The sequence below is a fragment of the Tachyglossus aculeatus genome, chromosome 17, assembly GCF_015852505.1.
Source record: "Tachyglossus aculeatus isolate mTacAcu1 chromosome 17, mTacAcu1.pri, whole genome shotgun sequence".
Taxonomy (NCBI): domain Eukaryota; kingdom Metazoa; phylum Chordata; class Mammalia; order Monotremata; family Tachyglossidae; genus Tachyglossus; species Tachyglossus aculeatus.
The window spans coordinates 54,794,500-54,816,535 of record NC_052082.1 but is presented as its reverse complement, the minus strand read 5'-3'; the positions used below and the strand labels follow the sequence as shown (position 1 = coordinate 54,816,535).

The 22,036-nt window shown below is 45.4% G+C and overlaps 1 protein-coding gene across 3 annotated transcripts in view; it reads left to right on the top strand.

Annotated features, from left to right (window-relative positions):
* The window catches only part of PITPNM3 (PITPNM family member 3), a 196,123-nt gene that overhangs the window by 73,719 nt on the left and 100,368 nt on the right, over positions 1-22,036 (top strand). The gene's annotated exons all lie outside the window — the stretch shown is intronic.

Genomic DNA, 22,036 nt, shown 5'->3' with positions numbered 1-22,036 from the left:
CCACATGATGGGAAATGTCTTTTGCTATCCTAGGTGCAATGGGATCTTTGATTCCTTTTGTGATGTCTTATCCTGGGAGCTGCCAGAGTAAGAGAGAGCCAAGGGTTCAAGCAACCCAAAGTAAACTCAGGGTCTCACTTGATCAATTAATTAATCAGTGGTGTTTATTGAGCACTTATTACTGCATGCAGAGCACTGTAGTAAGCACCTGGGAGATTACAATCCAATAGAGTTGGTAGACACGATCCCTCCCCTTAAGGAGCTGATAGTCTCGTGGGGGTGACGGACGCAAAAATAAATTAGAGGAAGCAGGAAAGTATAAGGATGGACGTTAGTGCTGTTTGCTCCCTCTGCCTCTTTGGTGATTTGGGGAAGTCCCCTTGAGGCTAGAATCTGCTGGAGGAAGGAAGGGTTGAGAGGGAATTGGGAAGGAGCAGGAATAGGTAGAGACATGGTCTAAGAGAAGGAGCAGGGAGGGACGGAAATGATGTATTGTGGAGAAGAAGGAGAGAGGGCAGAGTCTGAAAGGTCTGGTGGATGAGAAGGACTCCTGGGAGATAAGTAAAATGGAGGAGAAGCAGTGTGTCTCAGTGGAAAGAGCACAGGCTTTGAAGTCAGAGGTCATGAGTTCAAATCCCGGCTCCATCTTGTCAGCTGTATGACTTTGGGCAAGTCGCATCACTTCTCTGTGCCTGTTACCTCATCTGTAAAATGGAGAATAAGACTGTGAGTCCCCCGTGGGACAACCTAATTACCTTGTAACCTCCCCAGTGCTTAGAACAGTGCTTTGCACATAGTAAGTGCTTAATAAAATGCTGTTATTATTGTTATTATTATTGTTATTATTATTATTATTATTAGGAGGGGGAAAGAGGGCTGGGAAAATGCAGATACTGTATTCTCCTAAGCTCTTAGTTCAGTACTCCTCACCCAGGAAGCACTCAATAAATACCATTGATTGATTGATTGGGGGAACCAAGTGAGGAGAGCCCCAGTAAAGCAAAAGGAGAAAGAATGAAGTCCCCTTTTTAAGGGTGGGGAAAACAAGGCCTAGAGAGGATTAAGCTGGTGGTGGGGCTGGGGCTCTGTTTCCAGGAAAACAACCCTGACATGGAGACTTGTCCCAGGTCACCTTTTCACTCTACCAAGGAGGTGGCTGCGTGGGAGATACTTCTGGTCTGCGATTAACAGGGTGTCAGAGTGCCCTATGGGGAGAGAGTACGGGACTGGGAATCAAGACACTCTGGTTCTAGTTCTGGCTCTTCCACCCACATGCCCTATAACCTTGGGCAAGTCATTTAACCCATCCCTGCCTCACTTTCCTCATTGTAAAATGGGGTTAAAGACTGGGAGCCCCATGTGGGACATAGATTGGGTCATTCATTCAGGCATATTTATTGAGCACTTACTGTGTGCAGAACACTGTACTTAGTACTTGGGAGAGTACGATTCAACAATAAAAACAGACACATTCCCTGTCCATAATGAGCTAACAGTCTAGAGGGTCCAACCTGTATCCAGCTCAGAGATTAGCGCAGCGCTCGGTACCCAGAAGCAGCATGCCCTAGTGGATAGAGCACAGGTCTGGGAGTCAGAAGGACCTGGATTCTGATCCTGGTTCTGCCACTTGTCTGCTGTGTGACTTTGGGCAAGTCACTTATCTTCTCTGTGCCTCAGTTTCCTCTTCTGGAAAATGGAGACTAAGACTGTGAGCCCCACGTGGGGCAGGGACAGTGTCCAACCCGATTACTTTGTATCTACTCCAGTGCTTAGTACAGTGCCTGGCACATAGCGAGCACTGAACAAATACCACAATTATTATTATTATCATTCTCACCAGCTAAGCACTTAATCAGCACCGTCATCATTGTGGCGCATCCCATGGTTCTGGGATGGTTCTCCCTTCAGAGAGGGATAAGCCCCTTCCATCCTTGGGAGTCCGAGGGCTTTGGGAATGTCCAGCTCATTGACTCCTGAGGGATTCCTCATCCAGGAGATCCCCACCTCACTAAAGTGGGCATGTTTTGAGCATCTGTTGGATGCGAAACACGGAGATTCTAGGGAGGGGCAGTTTCCTGTTCTGTCCAGAAGTAATACAGCGTCTGGAAAGACACCACAATTCATTCCCCAAAGCTGTATCTTAAGCTGAGACATTCCACGTCTCAGCCAGTTTTCTCACAGGAGCAGTGCTGAACAGATATCCGCCTGGATGCATGCAAACGAGATGGGCTAACCAGTCAGAAAGTATTTAAAATATTACCCCTCTTTAATGAGATTTTTAATTAACTTATTTTGTTAATTGGAAAATCCATTAACAACAGGTTGGGAGTGGTTCGTGTTTAAAAGCCTCATTGTTGGAGTCCCCTAATTGAATTGAGCGATATCACAGCTAAGTATCAATCAAAAGGAAATGACTATAAAGAATGAACAGTCTTTTCCCCAGGGGCCTATGGCTGGGGAACAGGGCATTGTGGGTTTGAATCTTAGGAGTGGCAGGGAAGTGACAAACGGTCCCAGGTCCCCAAAGCAGAACCAACAGATTATAGATTTGAGGAGGAGGAGCTGGAGCCAGACTGTCTGGTTGCTGTTAGAGTGGGCTACCTGCCAGGCTGTTATGAAAAAATCCACAAAAATTGGGATTTAGGTCAATGTTTAGGTTCAACTTCTGAGACACCAAGCCTGGGTTGAGTCCTCAGGGGAAGTCGCAGAATCCTATTTGCTCTGGGAATTATGCAGTTAACCTGAAGTCAGAGATCAGAATAAGCAGGAAAAGAGGGACAGGGAATTAAATAAACCCTTGGAAATCGAAAGGAGTCAGCAGGGCTTAGTGTCTGGCCCAGCGGGGAAAGACTTGCCAAGTTCTATTGGATGTATTGGATGCTTAGTACAGTGCTCTACACACAGTAGGCACTGAATAAATACCCTTGATGGAGTGATTTTGGGGAATGGAAGTGACTGGGTGGTGGCAGCATTCCAGTTCACAGTTTTCGTTGTCTGTCCCTGGAAGGGACAGCTTTCTCTAGGCTGTAAGCTCATTACAGGCAGGAAAAATGTCTGCTAATTCTGTTGTACTCTCCCGAGGGCTTAGTACAGTGCTCGGCACGTTGTAAGTGTTCAATAAATACCATTGGTTAATAGTAAGCACTTGGGGAGAGTCCAAGTGACTCTCGTTAGCGAACATAATCCCCACCTTCAAGGAATTTACAGGCTGGTTGGAATATGTTTCCCCAATTCCAATTTATGAGCGGCCTGGTTTAGTACTGCAGATTACTGCTCTTCCTGATTATGAATAAAGAGCATCTTCTTTTGAGAATTTATGTCTGAAATGTGTTTTTTGTATTTTTTTTTTACATTCCTATGCATAGACTTGGCCAGGAAGGCTGATTACCTGGTGCTCAGCAGATGCCACTGACTGATGAACTGATCGATTAGGGTTGTGTGTTGACAGTGGTTGAGTGCTGTCATCTTTGGGATTTTCAGTTCTGTGGCACTACACTCTCTTAGGGCTGTTAGCACCGAGTCTTAATAGGTGTTTGGATTCAATGGATTTCTGGTTGGCAGGGTTGAGAAGCAGCTATTGATCTTCCTAGCTTACCCCATTAGCTATTCTGATGTATTCTCTCCTTTGACTTTCCTGGCGGAGGAAAATGAATGGAAACTCTTATTAATGGAGCTTGAAAATTTGCAGGTTTTTATATTTAATAATTGCCTATGTATTTTCTGCTCCGATCTCTCTCCCTCTTGGACTCCCCTTCCCTCTTGGTCTCTCCCTATCTCCCTTTTCCTCTCGGTGCCCTGTTTCCGTGCTCCCCCTCCGTCTCTTACTCCCATGCCCATTCATCTAACCGTATTTATTGAGCACTTACTTTGGGAAAAGCAGTGGACTAAGCGCTTAGGAAAGTACAGTATAACAATGAACAGACATATTCCTTACCCACAACTACCTTATGGTCCCCTTCTGTCTCCTTCTCATTCATTCATTCATTCAAAAGTATTTACTGACTGCTTATTGTGTGCGGATTATTTACTAAGCCCTTGGGGAAGTACAATACAATGATAAACAGTGACATTCTCTGCCCACCATGAGCTTACAGTCTAGAGGGAGGGAAACAGACAATACAAATAAATAAAATGACAGATATGGACATAAGTGCTGTGGGGCTAGGTCGGGGGGAAGAGCAAAGGGGGAAAACTGTGAGCCCTTTGTTGGGTAGGGACCATCTCTATATGTTGCCAACTTGTACTTCCCAAGCGCTTAGTACAGTGCTCTGCACACAGTAAGTGCTCAATAAATATGATTGAATAAATGAATGAATGAAATCAGGGTGATGTAGAAGGGAGGAAAAGTGGGGTTTAGTCTGGGAAAGCCTATTGGAGGGGGTTCAAAGTTGGGTAGAGTGGTTGTCTGTCACATTTAGAGGAGGGAGGGCATTCCAGGCCAGAGGCAGGACGTGGGTGAGGGGTCGGGGGCGAGACAGGTGAGATGGAGGCACAGTGAGAAGGTTAGCCCTAGAGGATCAAAGTGTGTCAGTTCCCTTTCAGTCTCCCCTCCAAAAAATTTGATAGGTAAATGCCCCAAAGAGTGGGTAATCGAGCCAGAGCCAACCCCTTGACTTTTCGAGAATTCAGAAAAGAAGGCTTATTAGTTGAAATTCATGTATTTCTGGGTCACCGCCTCTGAGAGTGAAGGGACCATGATTTTTATGGACTTTGACATCTTACAGGGTCTCCCGCTCCAGGGCGCTGCCTAATAAATCGATAATACCTGATTAACCGCCGTTATCCCATTATCCCTGCTGTCAAAACCTGCTCCCAATAAGCCAGCTAATTTCAGGGAAAGCGCTGCAGTCCTTGGTGCATTCTCAGGCCTGCAATCGCAATAGCCTTAAATTATTCATCATTAAGATGTGGCAAATGCTTAGGAAATTGACTCCTTCTGTCCCCCATGTCCTGAAGATTGGGCATGCAGAGTTTTGGACTGATTTCCAGGACTCTCTGGAGGTTGGCAGCTTCTTATGTGTCAGGCCAGGGTTTGAATGAATCATTCAAGCTCGTTCAGAAACAATCAACCCAAAAGTTTCATTAACATTCTAATGCCAGAGGGACATGGAAGGAGAGAGGGCTCCTTCATTCTGTCACTGCTCAACTGGTGGAATTTCTTTGATGCCACCAGAGGGTGAAGCACTCTACAAAGCACCCAGCCCAGCACAAAAGAAGCAAGATACCTAGTCCCTTCCCTCAAGAAGTTCACCATCTACAAAGCAGTCTGGTGGGATCAGAGAAGATCAGTCCCTTTGATTCCTGTAGCAGAATTAGTAGCAATAGCAGTAGAAGTCTTCATTCAATTGTATTTATTGAGCACTTACTGTGTTAAGCACCATACTAAGTGCTTGGGAGAGTACAATATAATAATGAACAGACACATTCCCTGCCCACAATGAGCTCACAGTTGAGAGGGGGAGACAGACATTAATAAACATAAGTAAATAAATTGAAGATATATACCTAAGTGCCATGGAGAGTTTGGAGAATTTTAAGCTCTTGGGAGAGTTGTGGGCAGGGAATGTGTCTGCCAACTCTGTTGTACACTCCCAAGTGCTTAGTATAGTGCCTGGCACACAGTAAGCACTCAATAAATGCCATTGATTGATTGATACAATATAACAGAGTTGGTAGACCCATACTCTGATATTCATTGAATGTTCATTGTGTGCCTTCATCCATTTATTCATTTATTCATTCATTCAATCGTATTTATTGGGGCTTACTGTGTGCAAAGCACTGTACTGAGCACTTGGGAGAGTACTCTCCGTCCAGTGATTTGGCATAATGGGAGTTAACTCAGAGCATTGGGTGGACCTGGATTGGAAACCAGCTGAAAAGTCCCAGGAGGCAGGTGGCCTGCCTTGCTGTTCTAATGACACCATGCCAATAATTACAGTCTTCACTTGGTGTCTACTGTGTGCAAAGCACTGCTCTAGGTATCGGGATAGATTCAAGGCAATCAGATCAGACCCAGTCTCAGTCTCAGCCCTTCAGAGGGCTCATAATCTAAGGGGGTGGAAAAGCAGGGCTCTCTGCCCCATTTTACAGATGAAGAAACTGATGTACAGATATCCCAGCACCTTGCTTTTTCTTCTAGACCACACCACCTCCTCTTAATCCCTCCATTTCCTTTCCTTTCGATTTCAAATCCTCTAAGTCCCAGATAAAGCACTTCCATTATTGTCAGATGTGGAACAAACAAAAATCTCATCTTGCCTTTGGCCTTTAATACAGGCGCTCACACAACTCCCCCGAAATGCCGACATTACATCAAGAGGGAAGAAGGTGCACTTAATAAAATCAGAGGAATTCTGCGGAAGGTAATTTGCCATCGGAAATTACATTTGGAAATGGCCACAGCAAAGAACACGCTGTCTTGGTTGTTAATGAAAAACATCAGCTCTTTCATTTACAAGAAAATAATAATACAACCAAGGCCAAATCATGTTTTTGGGAAATGCTGTGGCTTGTGTTGGGGCAGTGTCTGCTTCACATTGACCTCACCTGAAGCTGGGGTTTTGGCGATGACTGTTAGCTCCCTGTGGGCAAGGGTGGTGTCTACCAATTCTAGATTTATTGTACTCTCCCAAGCGCTTAGTACAGTGCTCTGTAGTGCTTCACACAGTGATCATTCAAGGTTGGTGTGGGGAATTGCAGTCCTTGAAAAGCTGAGGAATCTGACTGTCAAGCTGGTGAAAGCTATGACAGAGTGTATTCTCCCAAGCACTTAGTACAGTGCTCTGCATACGGTATGTGCTCAATAAATACCACTGATTGATTGATTGATTGACTGAGGGATTAAGGTGCAAATGTTGGCTGGGTGGCCCTTGGATCGTTGAGCAATAATAATGATTGTGTTATCTGTTAAGCATTTACTATGTGCCAAGCACTAGACTAAGTTTTGGGATAGATACAAGGTAGTCAGGTCCCACATGGGGCTCACATTCTAGGAAGGGGAGAGAACAAGTAGTAAATCCCCATTTTGCAGATGAGGGGACTGAGGCGCAGTGAAATTAAGTGACTTGTCCAAGGTCATCCAGCAGCCAAGTGGCAGAACTAGGATTAGAACCCAGGTCCTGTGATTCTTGGGCCCAGGCTCTTTCCACTTGGCCACAGTGCTACTCTCCAAGCCGGATGCAGATGGATCATCTGAGGGACAGATCTTTAGAGTGTAAGTTCTTTGTGGGCAAGCAATGTGCCTTGTATTTCTACTATATCTCTTAAACACATAGAACAATTTCCTGTGCTCAGATGTGTAGATTCCATTTCTGCTCCTGCCTTTCCTTGGGCAATTCGCTCCGCTTCTCTGGACCTCAGTTATCCCATCTGTAAAATGGGGTTTAAATCCTACTCCCCACTGAGAGCCCTTTGTGGGACAGGGGCTGTGTCCAACCTGATTGACCTCTATCTAGCCCAGCAGTTAGAACAGTGCTTGGCAATAGTAAGCACTCAACAAGTGCCATAATAACTATTATTATTTCATTTGTGGGGTCCACCACAGGCCTGGGAGTCAAAAGGACCCGGGTTCTAATCCTGGCTCGGCCACTTTTCAGTTGTGTGATCATGGGCAAGTCACTTCATTTCTCTGTGCCTCAGTTCCCTCATCTGTGAAATGGGGATTAAGACTGTGAGCCTCATGTAGGACGTGGATTGTGTCCAACCTGATTAGCTTCTATCTACCCAGTGTTTAGTACAGAGCTTGGCACATAGTAAGCGCTTAACAAATGCCATTTAAAAAAAAGCCTCATTTACTCTTTCTGGCTTATGTTAGGGGAGTTAGGGTTCCTGAAGGTGGAAACTTTTTAATTTTTTTTTATGGTATTTAAGTGCTTTCTTAGGTGCCAGGAACTGTGTATTGGAGAATATCTATATATTCTAGTCCTAACAGTTAGGAAGGCCCACCCTTTAGGATATGTTTTACAAAATCTGTTCATCAAATAATAAGTGCTTTATTCTTTGGACATAAAAGCTATTAGGATCTCTTGCTCAACCAGGTGGTAGGGGTTGAAAAGGAGGAGCTTAGCCTGATATCAGAATGTAAACACACTGGGAAATGAGAGCAAGGGAATGGATTCTAAAATTCAGATACTGTCTTTTACCCTCCCACTCACTCTTGTAATCTTCTACTCATCTGCTTCTTTGCTTAATCCACCCACTCATCCTCTCCCACCTAGCCACTCTCTCATGTCCCGGTCCACACAGTTTTCCCAAAATCTTTATGTTCTCCCCTGTTTTTTGTTCCTTTTGAAGCCTCCTCTCCTCCCACATTCTCTCCCTTCATTTTTAGTTGCGTTCCAGCCTCCTTTTCCCAGTTTCCTTTTATATCAAGTACTTCCCATTTCCTGTAACTTCCTCCTTTCTGTTCTGTTTTTCCTCCTTAACTCTGGTGATATTTTTGCCTCGTCGTTTTGGTTTTTCTGTCTCTTCCCCTTCCCACCCCTGCTGGACTTTTCTCACGCCCTTTGCTCTCCCTTGGTTCGGTTCTGAACTGAGCCATCCCCTGTTCAGTACACTGGGTGTCCGTGTCAGATCAGCTGAGCCCAAGAAGGGAACCAGATCCAGGGAGGGAGTGATGGGGTAGAAACCTGAGGCCTGGTTTGACCACCCTCCCTGCTGCCTATGGCCGGACCAGGACCAGCCCTGTCTGGTTTTGGCTTGGGTCACTGCTGAACTGGAAATGGTGGCAAATCTGATTTCCAGGGGAGAATGTGGAGTGTGTGGTGAGGTGTGGGTGTGTTGTTTCCTAGGGGATGCTAGAATCAGGTGAGGCCTCCAGTGAAAGGGCCTAGAATAGAGGGACCAAAGGGAGAAGAATGTGGAGGCAGAGAAGGATGCTGGCTGAGAGAGTAAGGGAGGGAGAGTGGAAAAAGAGGGGAGTGGGGAAGAGAGAGAGGTGAGGGGTGAGGGAGAGGAGAGGAGAAAAAAAGTGAGGGGAGAGGTGGGAGAAGTGCTTAGTACAGTGCCTGGCACATAGTAAGCACTTAATAAATACCATTATTATTAAGGAGAGAGAAGGTGGGATGAAGGGAGGGGGAGGAGAAAGGAGGGGAGAGAGGAGGAAAGAGGGTAAGAAGAGAAGGTGAAGGAAAAGGGTGAGAGAGGGAGAGAGTAAGGGTAGAAGGAGGAAGGGAAAGGGGATGGGGGAGGGGAAGAAAGGGAGAGGGAGAAAGGGAAGGGAGAGAGACAGGAGGAGAGGGAGGTGAGGAAGAGAGAGAGAGAAAAGAGTGAATGAAAGAGAAGGGAAAGAGAAAAAGAGGAAGATTTTTTTTTCTTTTCCCTCCTATTCCTTCAGTCCCTTTCTACCCCCAGGCTATTGGCTGCCCTTTAAGAGATCCAACAGGTGTCTACTCAGGAATTCCAGTCTAAAAAGGGAGCTTTTTGGAGGGATTTTACTGTCTCCCTCCAAAGATTAATCAAAACAGCCTGCCCAAAGGCAGTGTTTGGAAAAGTGGGGCGAAAACCCAGATTGTTGAAGTCAAACGTAATGGGCATCACTGTCTCTTAGCCAGAAATGCTTTTCGAGGGCAGGGTGGACCCCTCCTGGAAGCTCTCATCAGGTGTGATTTAGGTAATCGTTTTCTGGTTTAAATTGGAGAATGTTCTACATAATTTTGACACTCACCTGAATGTGCTGAGAGTTGAGGCAGGTACAAACTCATCAGAGGGAACACAGCCTCGACCTTGCACAGAGCTCCCCATTCTGCAGATGAGGAGCCTGAGGCCCAGAGAGACCCAAATGTCACCTGCCTGAGGTCAGCAACCCGCGGTATTCTCCCCACAACTTCCACTTGGTGGTTTCTCTTCCTTGAGCCCAAGAAAATTTGGGGAGGCAGTGAATGTTGTTTGCTTTAGGAGCTCTTGAGCTATTAAAGCTCAAGCAATTGACGCTTCAAAATGGCTGACTCTCTGTTAGGCCGGGTCAGCCCAGATCTGGTTCTGGCTGTTCCGGGCATCCCTAGGCAGTCCCAGTCCCAAGCCCACATGCTCTTGTTTTATTCCCACCCTTCCTCAAGGGTGGGTGTCTCTGAATCACATCAGTTTCCCATCTGTCCTATGAAAGGAACCTGTCTTCCGGGCGTCTTGGTGCCATTATAGGCAATGACAGGAACCGTTTCCAATTGACTCTCCTGGTCTCTCCATCTGGTTGCCTGCCAAAAATGATATTTGCAAGTCTGTGAACAAAGCCTGGAGACTAAAATGACTCCTCCGGAGGAATATTGATTTTGAAATGCATCTGTGGATGAAGCTAATTATGTTGTTCCATTTCAGAACAATGCAAAACAAGAGGTGATAGAGTTCTACTCTCTGGTTGAAGTTGTAGGTACCTGGTATATATGTCACCCATTGATTGATTTGATGCCACTTGATCAATTAATCCATGGTATTCATTGAGCACTTACTGTGTGTGGAACACTGTACTGAGCACTTGGGAGACTACAAGATAATTGCTCTCCCCCACTTCAAAGCCTTATTGAAGGCACATGTCCTCGAAGAAGTCTTCCCTGACTAAGCCCTCCTCTCCTTTTCTCCCACTCCCTTCTGCGTCGCCCTGACTTGCTCCCTTCATTCATCCTCTCTCCCATCCCCACAGCACATATGTATATGTATGTTTATTATTGAATTGTACTTTCCCAATCGCTTAGTACAGTGCTCTGCATACAGTAAACATTCAATAAATATGATGGAATGAATGAATATATCTAATTTGCATGTATCTAATTTATTTATTAATGTCTGTCTCCCCCTCTGGATTGTGAGCTTGTTCTGGGGAGGGAATGTGTCTGTTTGTTGTTATATTGTACTCTCCCAAGCACTTAGTACAGTGCTTTGCACACAGTAAGTGCTCAATACATACAACTGAATGAATGAATGAGTTCATTACGACAATATATCCGAGATGGTAGACACTTGGCACTTTTTACTGGCAAGACAAAATAGTCTGAGAAGCCCAGGCAGTTCTTCCATAACACAGGCTTTTAGTACACAATTCTGCAGAGTGCTGTTAAGGATTTAGGGAATTCTCTCCCAACAACACCCTTCTATCTGGATGGTGCCCCACTCTTGTGTCAGAAGAGGTGCCTTTGTGCATGGTGATGGTCAAAGCCTGCTCGCGACAGTCAATCAGTTGTATTTATTGAGTGCTTACTGGGTACTGTACTAAGCATTTGGGAGTGTACAATAGAACGATGTAACAGACGCATTTCCTGACCACAGTGGGCTGACAGTCTAGAGGGGGAGACAGACATTAATATGAGTAAAGAAATTAGAGATATGGACATAAATGTTGCGGGGCCGAGATGGGGGGTTGAGCACAAGCTTGCCCTAACGTGGGATTAGTTGGGCATGTAACACCCACGTTATAAGAGAGCTGCTGAGGGACTGATTTACTGAGGCTCAAAATTTAAAGTGGAGGGAGAGCAAGTAGCTTATTCCCATTTCACAGAAGAGGAAACCCAGGAACCGAGAAGCAGTGTGACCTAGTGGAGAGAGCGCAGGTCTGAGTGTCAGAAGATCTGGTTTCTAATCTCGGCTATACCACTTATCTGCTGTGTGACCTCGGACAGGTCACAACTTCTCTGTGCCTCAGTTACTTCACTGTAGAATGGTGATTGAGACTGTGACCCCAATGTGGAACATGGACTGTGCCCAACCTGATTAGCTTGTATCTACCCCAGTGTTTAGTACAGTGCCTAGCACATAGTAAGCACTTAACAAATACCATAAAAAGAAATAGAACACCGAGTGACTTATCCAAGGTTATACAGCAGGCATTTGGTGGGATTAGAATCATGGTCTGACTCTCCCAAACACTTAATATAGTACTCTGTTCACAATAAGTGCTCAGTAAATACCACTGATTGATCAATTCCCAGTCCTGTGCTCTTTTCACTAGGCCACTCTGCCTATCAAGTGTAGCACTGAATAGTCACCTAATAAATACCACTACTATTGCTTTGCCCAAGCTAATGACAATAGAAATAATACAACGACCCATCTGGCATTTGTTCTGTCCATTTCTAAAGCCATTGTCAATGAAAATAAAGCACATGCAAACCCAGGAAGGCAAACTAGCATCGATTTAGCTTCCACATTACTTTTTGGACTGTGCCTAGGATTAGATTAGAGTTAACGATAGTAATAGGGAAAAGATCAGGTTAAGATTTACACACACTTATCTGTCTCCCCCCGCTAGAATGTAAGCTCCTTGAGGACAGTGATTGGGAATTCTATCATACTCTACTAAGCGCTTAGTATGGTGCTCTGCACCCAGTAGATGCTCAGTAAATACTCCTGAGTGACTGATAGTTTGCAGCTTTCTGTGTTTGTGGGTGGATGCAGTCAACTCCACCAAGTAAGGATCAGCTTCCCCTGGTGCTCCTCACTCTGTGAAGCAGCATGTCATGATGGGAAGTGCCCAGGCCTGAGAACTAGAAGATCTGGGTTCTAATCGTGGCTCAGCCACTGGTCTGCGGTGTGACCTAGGGGAAGTCACTTCACTTCTTTGGGCCTCAGTTCCCTCATTGGCAAAATGGGGATCCAATACCTGTTCTCCCTCCCCATTAGAATGGTGAGTCCCATGTGGGACCAGATTATATTGTATCTACCCCAGCGCTTAGTACAGTGCTTGGCACATAGTAAGCACTTAACAAGTGCCACTATTATTATTGTTAACCCTCCACTCCCACCAGACCTTGGCTAACCTCTCCTCCTGAGGCTCACAGGATGGAACAATTGACCAAATTTGTCAGCTGCAACCAAGAGCCAGCTGCCTTCTACCTACTTTACTAAAGAGTGACATCCATTCTTTCTGAGCAGTGCTTCGTACCCCACCATTAAATGAATCCCTCTGATTCAGTTAGGATTTTTTTGGGTCTTTTACTCCATCTCTCCCTCATGCTGAGTGGAAATGATAGCCCTGTTTGTGGTTTCTGATGCCCTAAGGAGCAAGCATGACATTTACAAGATGTGAATGGATAGCCAGAGAAATCACAAATTCTTAAGCGATGAAGTAATATTCCCCTTTCTGAGAACATTTAGAGTTTTTTGAGGGTCCGGTTTCGAAATGAATATTTGTCCATTTATGGCTAGTCCCTTTTATCCTCACCAAAATTCTAGACAGTCTGGTGAATAATTTCATGTTGGAAAAATGACCTCACCTTCATACAAAAGATCACAATGCCTTCCCTTCTGACGTGCAGTTATTTAAAAAGGCAGGATCCATCAATGAATCATATTTCTAGAGTGCTTACTATATGCTGAAACACTGTATTAAGAGCTTTGGAGAGGTCAGTATAATAGAGTTGGCAGGCATGTTGCCTGTCCACAAGGACCTTACAGTCTACAGGGGGAGACGGACGTTAAAATAAGTTAGGGATAGGTACATAAGGGTTGTGGGGCAGAGGGTGGGGTGAATATCAAGTACTTATAAGGTATAGATCCAAGTGTAAGGGTGATGCAGAATGGGGGTGGAGCAGGGGAAATGAGGGCTTAATCAAGGAAGGCTTCCTGGAGATGTGATTTTAATAAGGTCTTGAAAGTGGGGAGAGCGATGTCTGTTGGATGTGAAGGGGGAGGTCCAGGCCAGAACCAGGATCTGGGAGAGGGGGTGGGGAGCAAGAGGGACCAGAATGAGGGAGAGTGAGTAGGTTGGTATTAGAGGAGTGAAGTGAGCCTGCTGCGTTGTAGAAGGAAATCAGCAAGGTAAGATAAAAGATAAGAATGTTGCCAACTTGTACTTTCCAAGTGCTTAGTATAGTACTCTGCACACACAGTAAGCGCTCAATAAATACAATTCAATGAATGAATAAAAGGGGAAGGTGATTGAGTGCCAGTGGTAAGGAATTTCTGTTTGTTGCACAGTGGATTCATTCATTCATTCAATCATATTTATTGAGAGCTTACTGTGTGCAGAGCACTGTACTAACTGCTTGGGAAGTACAAGTTGGCAACATATGGAGACGGTCCCTACCCAACAATGGGCTCACAGTCTAGAAGGGGGAGACAGACAAAAAAAACCAGATAGGCAAGGACTGGATGTTCTTGGGGAGTGGGGAAACATGGACTGAATGTTTTTGAAGAAAAATGACTTTGGGAAACATATTGAAGTTTGGACTGGAGTAGGGAGAGACCAGAGGCTGGTAATTCACTGAGGAGACTGCAGTAGTCAAAGCGGGGTACGGTAAGTGCTTGCAAATGTGTAGTAGCAGTTTGGATAGAGAGGAAAGGGCAGATTTTAGCTGTGTGGTGAAGGTTGAATCAACAGGATTTGGTGATATATTAAATATGTGGGTTGAGAGATGATTCGAGAATAATGCCAAGGTTATGGGCTTCTGAGACAGGAAGGATGGTTGTACTGTCTACTGTGACAGGAAAGTCAGGGGGAGGACAGGGTTTGTGTGGGAAGGTGAGTTCTCTTTTGGACATGTTAAGTTTGAAGCAGTGTCAGGACATCCAAGTAGAAAGATCCCAAAGGCAGGAGGAAATATGAGATTGCAAAAAAGGAGGAACAACAGGGCTGGAGATGTAGACTTGGGAATCATCAGCATAAAGATAATAATAATAATAATGGCATTTATTAAGCGCTTACTATGTGCAAAGCACTATTCTAAGTGCTAGAAGCAGATGGAAGTTGAACTCATGCATAGCAAATTCACTGTTTCCCGGATGTTTTCCCGATGAGCTCTTTACCTGGAATCACACATGTATTCTACAGGACACATGCTTACTATACACTAAGTAAGGAGCCACTCGATTTACCTCAGTGTCTTTCCCAGGCTAAGGAACTCACCGAGAAGCAATGTGAGCTAGTGGAAAGCATATGGGCCTGGGAGTCAGAGGACCCAAATTGTAATCCTGAATCTACCATTTGTCTGCTGGACGATCTTGAGCAAGTTACTTCTTTGTGCCTCAGTTACCTCATCTGTAAAATGGGGATTAATAGTGTGATCCTTATATAATAGTAATAATAATGGCATTTATTAAGCACTTACTATATTCAAAGCACTGTTCTAAGTGCTGGGGAGGTTACAAGGTGATCAGGTTGTCCCACGGGGGTGCTCACAGTCTTAATCCCCATTTTACAGATGAGGTAACCGAGGCACAGAGAAGTTAAGTGACTTGCTCGAAGTCACACAGCTGACAATTGGCAGAGTCCGGATTCGAACCCATGAACTCTGACTCTAAAGCCTGTGCTCTTTCCACTGAGCCACACTGCTTCCCCACGCTGCTTATATGAGACAGGGACTATGTTCAATATGAATAACTAGTAACTACCCCAGTGCTTTGTACAATGCCTGGCACATGACACTCAACAAGTATTATTACACACACACACACACACACACACACACACACACACACACACACACACACACACACACACACACACACTCCCCCAACAAAAAAACAAAAAACCCCTCCAGGCTTCCCAGACCCTCAAGCATTTTTGTACTCAATTCAGCAGTTGGATGCAAATATGCATTTTCATATAAGTATATATCATCTCTCTCTTTATCTCCATGTTCATTTAATTTGTTCAGCTGTTTCATCTGGATGAATTTGCACAGCTTCCTGCTTTCTACTTGTACTTACTCAGTGTCCTGCACTCAGTAGGCGCTCACTAAATGGCACCAGTTGATTAAGAATTCAGGGCCAAACTCGGTGAGAAAAGAGTGAAATGAGGCTGGGGAGGGAACCCCCTCTGTATGGAGGGGTCCCTGGATCCCACAGAGCGATCACTACCCTCCAAATATCCTGGAAATCAGAAGGATCTGGGTTCTAATCCTGCTCTGCCATTTGTCTGCTCTGTGACCTTGGGCAAGTCACTTCTCTTCTCAGGGCCTCAGTTACCTCTCTAAAATTGGGATTAAGTCTATGAGCCCCACATGGGACAGGGTCTGTGTCCAACCTGATTAACTTATATCTATACAGGTGCTTAGCACAGTGCCTGGCATATAGTAGGCATTTAACAAATACCACATGTACACATAAAAATTGTGTGTTAAGTGAACACAGAATGATTGCAGTCTGGTAATCAAAGGAGTCTTGGCCCAATTAGCTTCCAGGGTCACAGAGAGACCCAGGTTAGGGGAAACTGTGCTGTGGAGATGAGAGACATGAATCAACCAATCAATCCGCCATATTGAGTGCTTACTGTGTGCAGAGCACTATTCTAAGCATTTGGGAGAGTACGGTGTAACAGAGTTGGAGACGCGTTCCGTGCCCACAACGAGTTTGCCTTCTAGAAGTCTGCATCTTGTCACTCCCACCCCAGTCTTTCTGAACCCCAACTCTCTCCCCTCCACCATGGCTCCGAATAATATCTCAACTGCCCCCTCCTGTCTCCCCAAATTCCTCTCCCTTCCTCTCCCCACCCTATGTCAGATGGGGTTTTAGATCTAGTTACTCTAAAGCTGCCAAGGACTGTTTTATGATTTAAATGAGAAACCAGGATCGCAGTGCTAAAGCGACGATCTGTCTTTTTAACGTTTATGTGTTCACAAGCACAGACTTTAAGATCAGGTCACTGAAGCAAATTCGTTTTCTGGAGCGTCCCAAAAACAAAATCCTAAGCGCTTTTTCTCCGCACATTTGTCACCTATAGACAAGAAATACTCGTGTTTTCCATTGCCCTTTTAAGGAATAACGCTTGCCAGGGTCAAACGAATGAAGTGGTTTTGAGGGAGTTTGACATAAAGGCAAACAAAAATAAGAGAACAAATTTATTTCTGGAATGAAGGACTTTTCATCATTTTCAAAAGGCAGAAGGCAGCCAGGACCAGGATCTGTGTCTTCTGGAATAAAACGTCTCGTTGCAGTGGAGAATCCAGCTCAATCCATCCATTAATCAGTCAATCAACAGTATGTATTGAGCGCTTACTCTGTGCAGAGCACAATATGACAGAAATGGTAGGTATGTTCTCTGTCCATGATGAATTCCATTAGGGGTATTGGACTGAGCACTAGACCCTGCACTAAGTACTTGGGAGAGAACACTGCAGTCAGAAGACAAAACTCCTGCCCTCAAGAAGCTGACAATGTAATAAGCAATCAATCAATCAATGGTATTATTAAGGACTTAATGTGCACAAGAGCACTGTACTGAGCACTTGGGGGAAAAAAATAGAGCATGATCCTTGCCTTCAAGAAGCTTACATTCTAGTGAAGGAGATAGACAAATTATAGGTGGGGAAAGCAGCAGAGCATAATGATAGAGGAGGCAGACATAAAAGACATCTTTAGGATAGTGAAAGCAGGAGTAAGAAGAAGGAAAAAAGCAGGATAAACACCAGGATGAGGTAGTCAAACACCTAAATGTACCAATAAATATGCAGCCATAAAAGTTTGCAAATGGGCAGAAAAAAACTGTACATATGAGCATATTCCAGTTTCCCTCAAAGGCCTTCTGAGACTAAGCCCTCTTTTCCTCTTCTCCTGCTCTCTTTGGTGTCAAACTTGCCCTTGGATTTTCACCCTTTATTCACTTCATTCATCATTCAATTGCATTTATTGAGTGCTTAGTGTATGCAGAGCACTGTCCTAAGTACTTGGAAAGCACAATATAGCAATAAAAAGAGACAATCCTTGCCACAACGAGCTCACAGTCTGGGGTGGTGGTGGGGAGACAGACATAAATACAAGTAAACAGGCATCACTATAAATAAATAAAATTATAGATATACACATAGATACATAAGTGCTGTCAGGCGGGGAGAGGAGGGAAGAGCTACCCTCAGCACTTAGGTACATAGCCATAATTTATGTATTTATATTATGTTTGTTCCTCCCCCCACCCAAGACTGTAAGCTCACTGTGGGCAGGGAATGTGTCTACCAACTCTGTGATATTGTACTCGCCCAAGCACTTAGAGCAGTGCTCTGCACACAGTAAATGCTCAATAAATACCACTGATTGATCAACTTGCCAAATGGAACCCCAAGAGAGTTAAGACATTTGTTTCCACTCTCGTGAGGTTTTGGTTAGATGTTTCTGATTTGATCTGGCCAGTATGGAGGGGTGGTGAAGGAAAACTGGGAGTTCTACATGTGAAAGCAGAATAATTCCACTTTGAAAGTTCACAGTGGTCCTCCTCTCTGCCCAAGGAGTCTGGTGTGTTCCTTCCTCCGTGTTGGGCATTTAGGGCCCCTGGGGATTTTAGAAGCAGGGGATGGAATCACCTGGACTTCAGGGAGGGATGGCATACCCAGAGTGCTGCCTTTGGTTTGAACTTTGAGTTCTGAAGGAAGAGGATAATAACAATAATAATAATGATACTTGTTAAGTGCTTACTATGTGCCCAAGCACTGTTCTAAGCACTGATGTACATACAAGTTAATCAGTTTGGACATAGTCCCTATCCCCCATGGGGCTCACACTCTTACCCCTCATTTTACAGATGTGGTAACTGAAGCCCAGAGAAGGGATGTGACTTGCCCAAGGTCACACAATAGACGTGTACTGGAGACGAGATTAGAACCCAGGTCCTTCGGACTCCCAGGTCCATGCTGTATCCACTAAACCACACTGCTTCTCCAGTCTCCAGAACCCTTTCCCTATGGGCGATTGCACTGGTCCTCCCTAGGATGAATGGCCTGAATTAAGCTGGGGTGTTTTTTTTCATTTTTTGCCCCCAGAGCTCCCCTGATGGGGTGTCTGGAAGGCCAAGATTGACTCAGCCTTTCGGAAATTTTGCTCCTGCCCCCTCCAGCATAGGAAGAAAGTCGAGACCCCAAGACCTTATAAGAAGAAAGAGTCACTTTCAGATTCCTCTAACCCATGTGAGCAAGCTCTCAATTCAGCTTTTGAATGCCTGAGCTTTTATTCCCATCACTTGTTGTTCCACGAAAGTTTCATGCCGTTTTGTCATCATGCAATCCTCCGCTGCCCTCCCCCCTCTCCCCATACCCCCAAATCTCCAAATCAGGGTCTTCCCCACAGGACTACATCTGGAGTCTATCCCGCCATCGACCCCTGGCCCACGTCCTACCTCTGGCCTGGAATGCCCTCCCTCCACACATCTGCCAAACTAGCTCTCTTCCTCCCTTCAAAGCCCTACTGTGATTGCCTCCTTCAGGAGGCCTTCCCAGACTGAACCCTCCATTTTCCTCTCCTCCTCCTCCCCTCCCCATCGCCCCCTCTCTCCCTCTGCCTACCCCCTTCCCCGCCCCGCAGCACTTGTGTATATTTGTACGTATTTATTACTCTATTTTATTAATGATGTGTATATAGCTATAATTCTATTTATTCTGGTGGTATTGACATCTGTCTACTTGTTTTGTTTTGTTGTCTGTCTCCCCCTTCTAGACTGTGAGCCTGTTGTTGGATAGGGATCGTCTCTGTAGGTTCATTCATTCATTCATTCAATCATATTTATTGAGCGCTTACTGTGTGCAGAGCACTGTACTAAGCACTTGGGAAGTACAAGTTGGTAACATATAGAGACGGTCCCTACCCAATAGCAGGTTCACAATCTAGAAGGGGGAGACAGACAACAATACAACACATATTAACAAAATAAAGTAAATAGAATAGTAAATATGTACAAGTAAAATAAATAAAGTAATAAATCTGTAACAGACATATATACAGGTGCTGTTGGGAGGGGAAGGAGGTAGGCCGGGGGGGATGGGGAGGGGGAGAGGAAAGGGGGCTCAGTCTGTGAAGGCCTCCTGGAGGAGGTGAGCTCTCAGTAGAGCTTTGAAGGGAGGAAGAGAGCTAGCTTGGCGGATGTGCAGAGGGAGGGCGTTCCAGGCCAGGGGGAGGACGTGGGCCAGGGGTCGACGGCGGGGCAGGCGAGAGTGAGGCACAGTGAGGAGTTTAGCAGCAGAGGAGCGGAGGGTGCGGGCTGGGCTGTAGAAGGAAAGAAGGGAGGTGAGGTAGGAGGGGGCGAGGTGATGGAGAGCCTTAAAACCAAGAGTGAGGAGTTTTTGCCTGATGCATAGGTTGATTGGTAGCCACTGGAGATTTTTGAGGAGGGGAGTAATGTGGCCAGAGTGTTTCTGCACAAAGATGATCTGGGGAGCAGTGTGAAGTATAGATTGAAGTGGGGAGAGACAGGAGGATGGGAGATCAGATAGGAGGCTGATGCAGTAATCCAGTTGGGATAGGATGAGAGATTGAAACAGCAGGGTAGCAGTTTGGATGGAGAGGAAAGGGTGGATCTTGGCGATGTTGTGGACGTGAGACCAACAGATTTTGGTGACGGATTGGATGTGAAGGGTGAACGAGAGAGCAGAGTCGAGGATGACACCAAGCTTGCGGGCTTGTGAGACGGGAAGGATGGTAGTGCCATCAACAGTGATGGGAAAGTCCGGTAGAGGGCAGGGTTTGGGAGGGAAGATAAGGAGTTCAGTCTTGGACATATTGAGTTTTAGATGGTGGGCAGACATCCAGATGGAGATGTCTTGAAGGCAGGAGGAGACATGAGCCTGAAGGGAGGGAGAGAGAGCAGGGGCAGAGATGTAGATTTGGGTGTCGTCAGCTTAGAGATGATAGTTGAAGCTGTGGGAGCGAATGAGTTCACCAGGGGAGTGAGTGTAGATAGAGAACAGAAGGGGACAAAGAACTGACACTTGATAGGTTGCCGATTTGCACTTCCCAAGTGCTTAGTACAGTGCTCTGCACACAGTAAGCACTCAATAAATACGATTGAATGAATGAGAAGGCCATTTCTCTTTTAGGCAGGGTTGCGTGGTTTTATGGAGAGGTGAGGCACTGTTCTTCAGGCGGTGGAACAATTAGACCATGTTTGTATCAAGATGATCAGATTGCAAAGTTTATGCTGCTAATAATTTTATTGCAGTAGCATCTGTCATTGCTTAATGACGTGAATCACATCAAATAGCCTATCTGGCTGGGTAGAGCGAACAGGGGCGGCAGGAAGACAAGCCGTTTAATGAGCAGAAGCATTCCGGAGGTTCTCAGATGGTGGCTATAAACAACAGATTTCCTTTCCCGAGCTCTGCAGATCAAGATGAAACCTTATTCCTGCTGTCTGTCCATTTACACCAGTGGGGCTCCTCTTCTTTTTTTTATGGTATTGGTTAAGCGTTAACCATGTGTTCAGCACTGTTCTAAGTGCTGGGGCAGATACAAATCAGTCAGGTGGGACAAAGTCCCTACCCTACATGGGGCTAACAATCCAAGTAGCCGGGAGAACAGTTTCGAGCTGGAAATGTCTGTTTATTTTTCTATTGTACTCTCCCAAGCACTTACTACAGCGTTCTGCACACAGTAAGAACTCAAAAATAATGAATGAATGAAGTTTTCACTCCCCATTTTATAGATTAGGCAACTGAGGCACTGAGAAGTCACAATTTGCCCAAGGTCACTCAGGAGACAAATGATGGACTAGAACACAGGTCTGCTGACCCCCAGGTCTGTGCTCTATCCACTAGGCCACACCGCCGCTCTTCTGTTCCTTCTCTGCCTTCCTCAGAAAAGACCCCCTCTGCTTGTCTACTCTGTGACCTAGGGCAAGTCGCTTAACGTCTCTGTGCCTCAGTTACCTCATCTGTAAAATGTGGGACAGGGACTGTGTCCAACCTGATGCCCTTGTATCTATCCTAGCACTTCATACAGTGCCTGGCACATAATAAGCACTTAACAAATACCTAAAAAAAAAAGAAAAGAGGTGGGTGGAACTAGAGGAAGCTGATATCCCTCCTCCAACCCCATTGGCCCTTTTGGCAGTTGCTGAGGATTGTCTTGCCAGCCACACATCTGGAAGAACAAGGCTCATGGAGCAGCATGGCATAGAGGATAGAGCACAGGCCTGGGAGTCAGAAGGTCATGGGTTCTAATCCCGGCTCCGCCACTTGTCTTCTGTGTGGCCTTGAGTAAGCCATTTCCCTTCTCTGTGCCTCAGTTACCTCATCTGTAAAATGGGGATGAAGACTGTGAGCCCTGTGCATGACAGGGACTGTGTCCAACTCTATTTATTACTCTTTGTTTTACTTGTACATATTTACTATTCTATTTTATTTTGTTAATA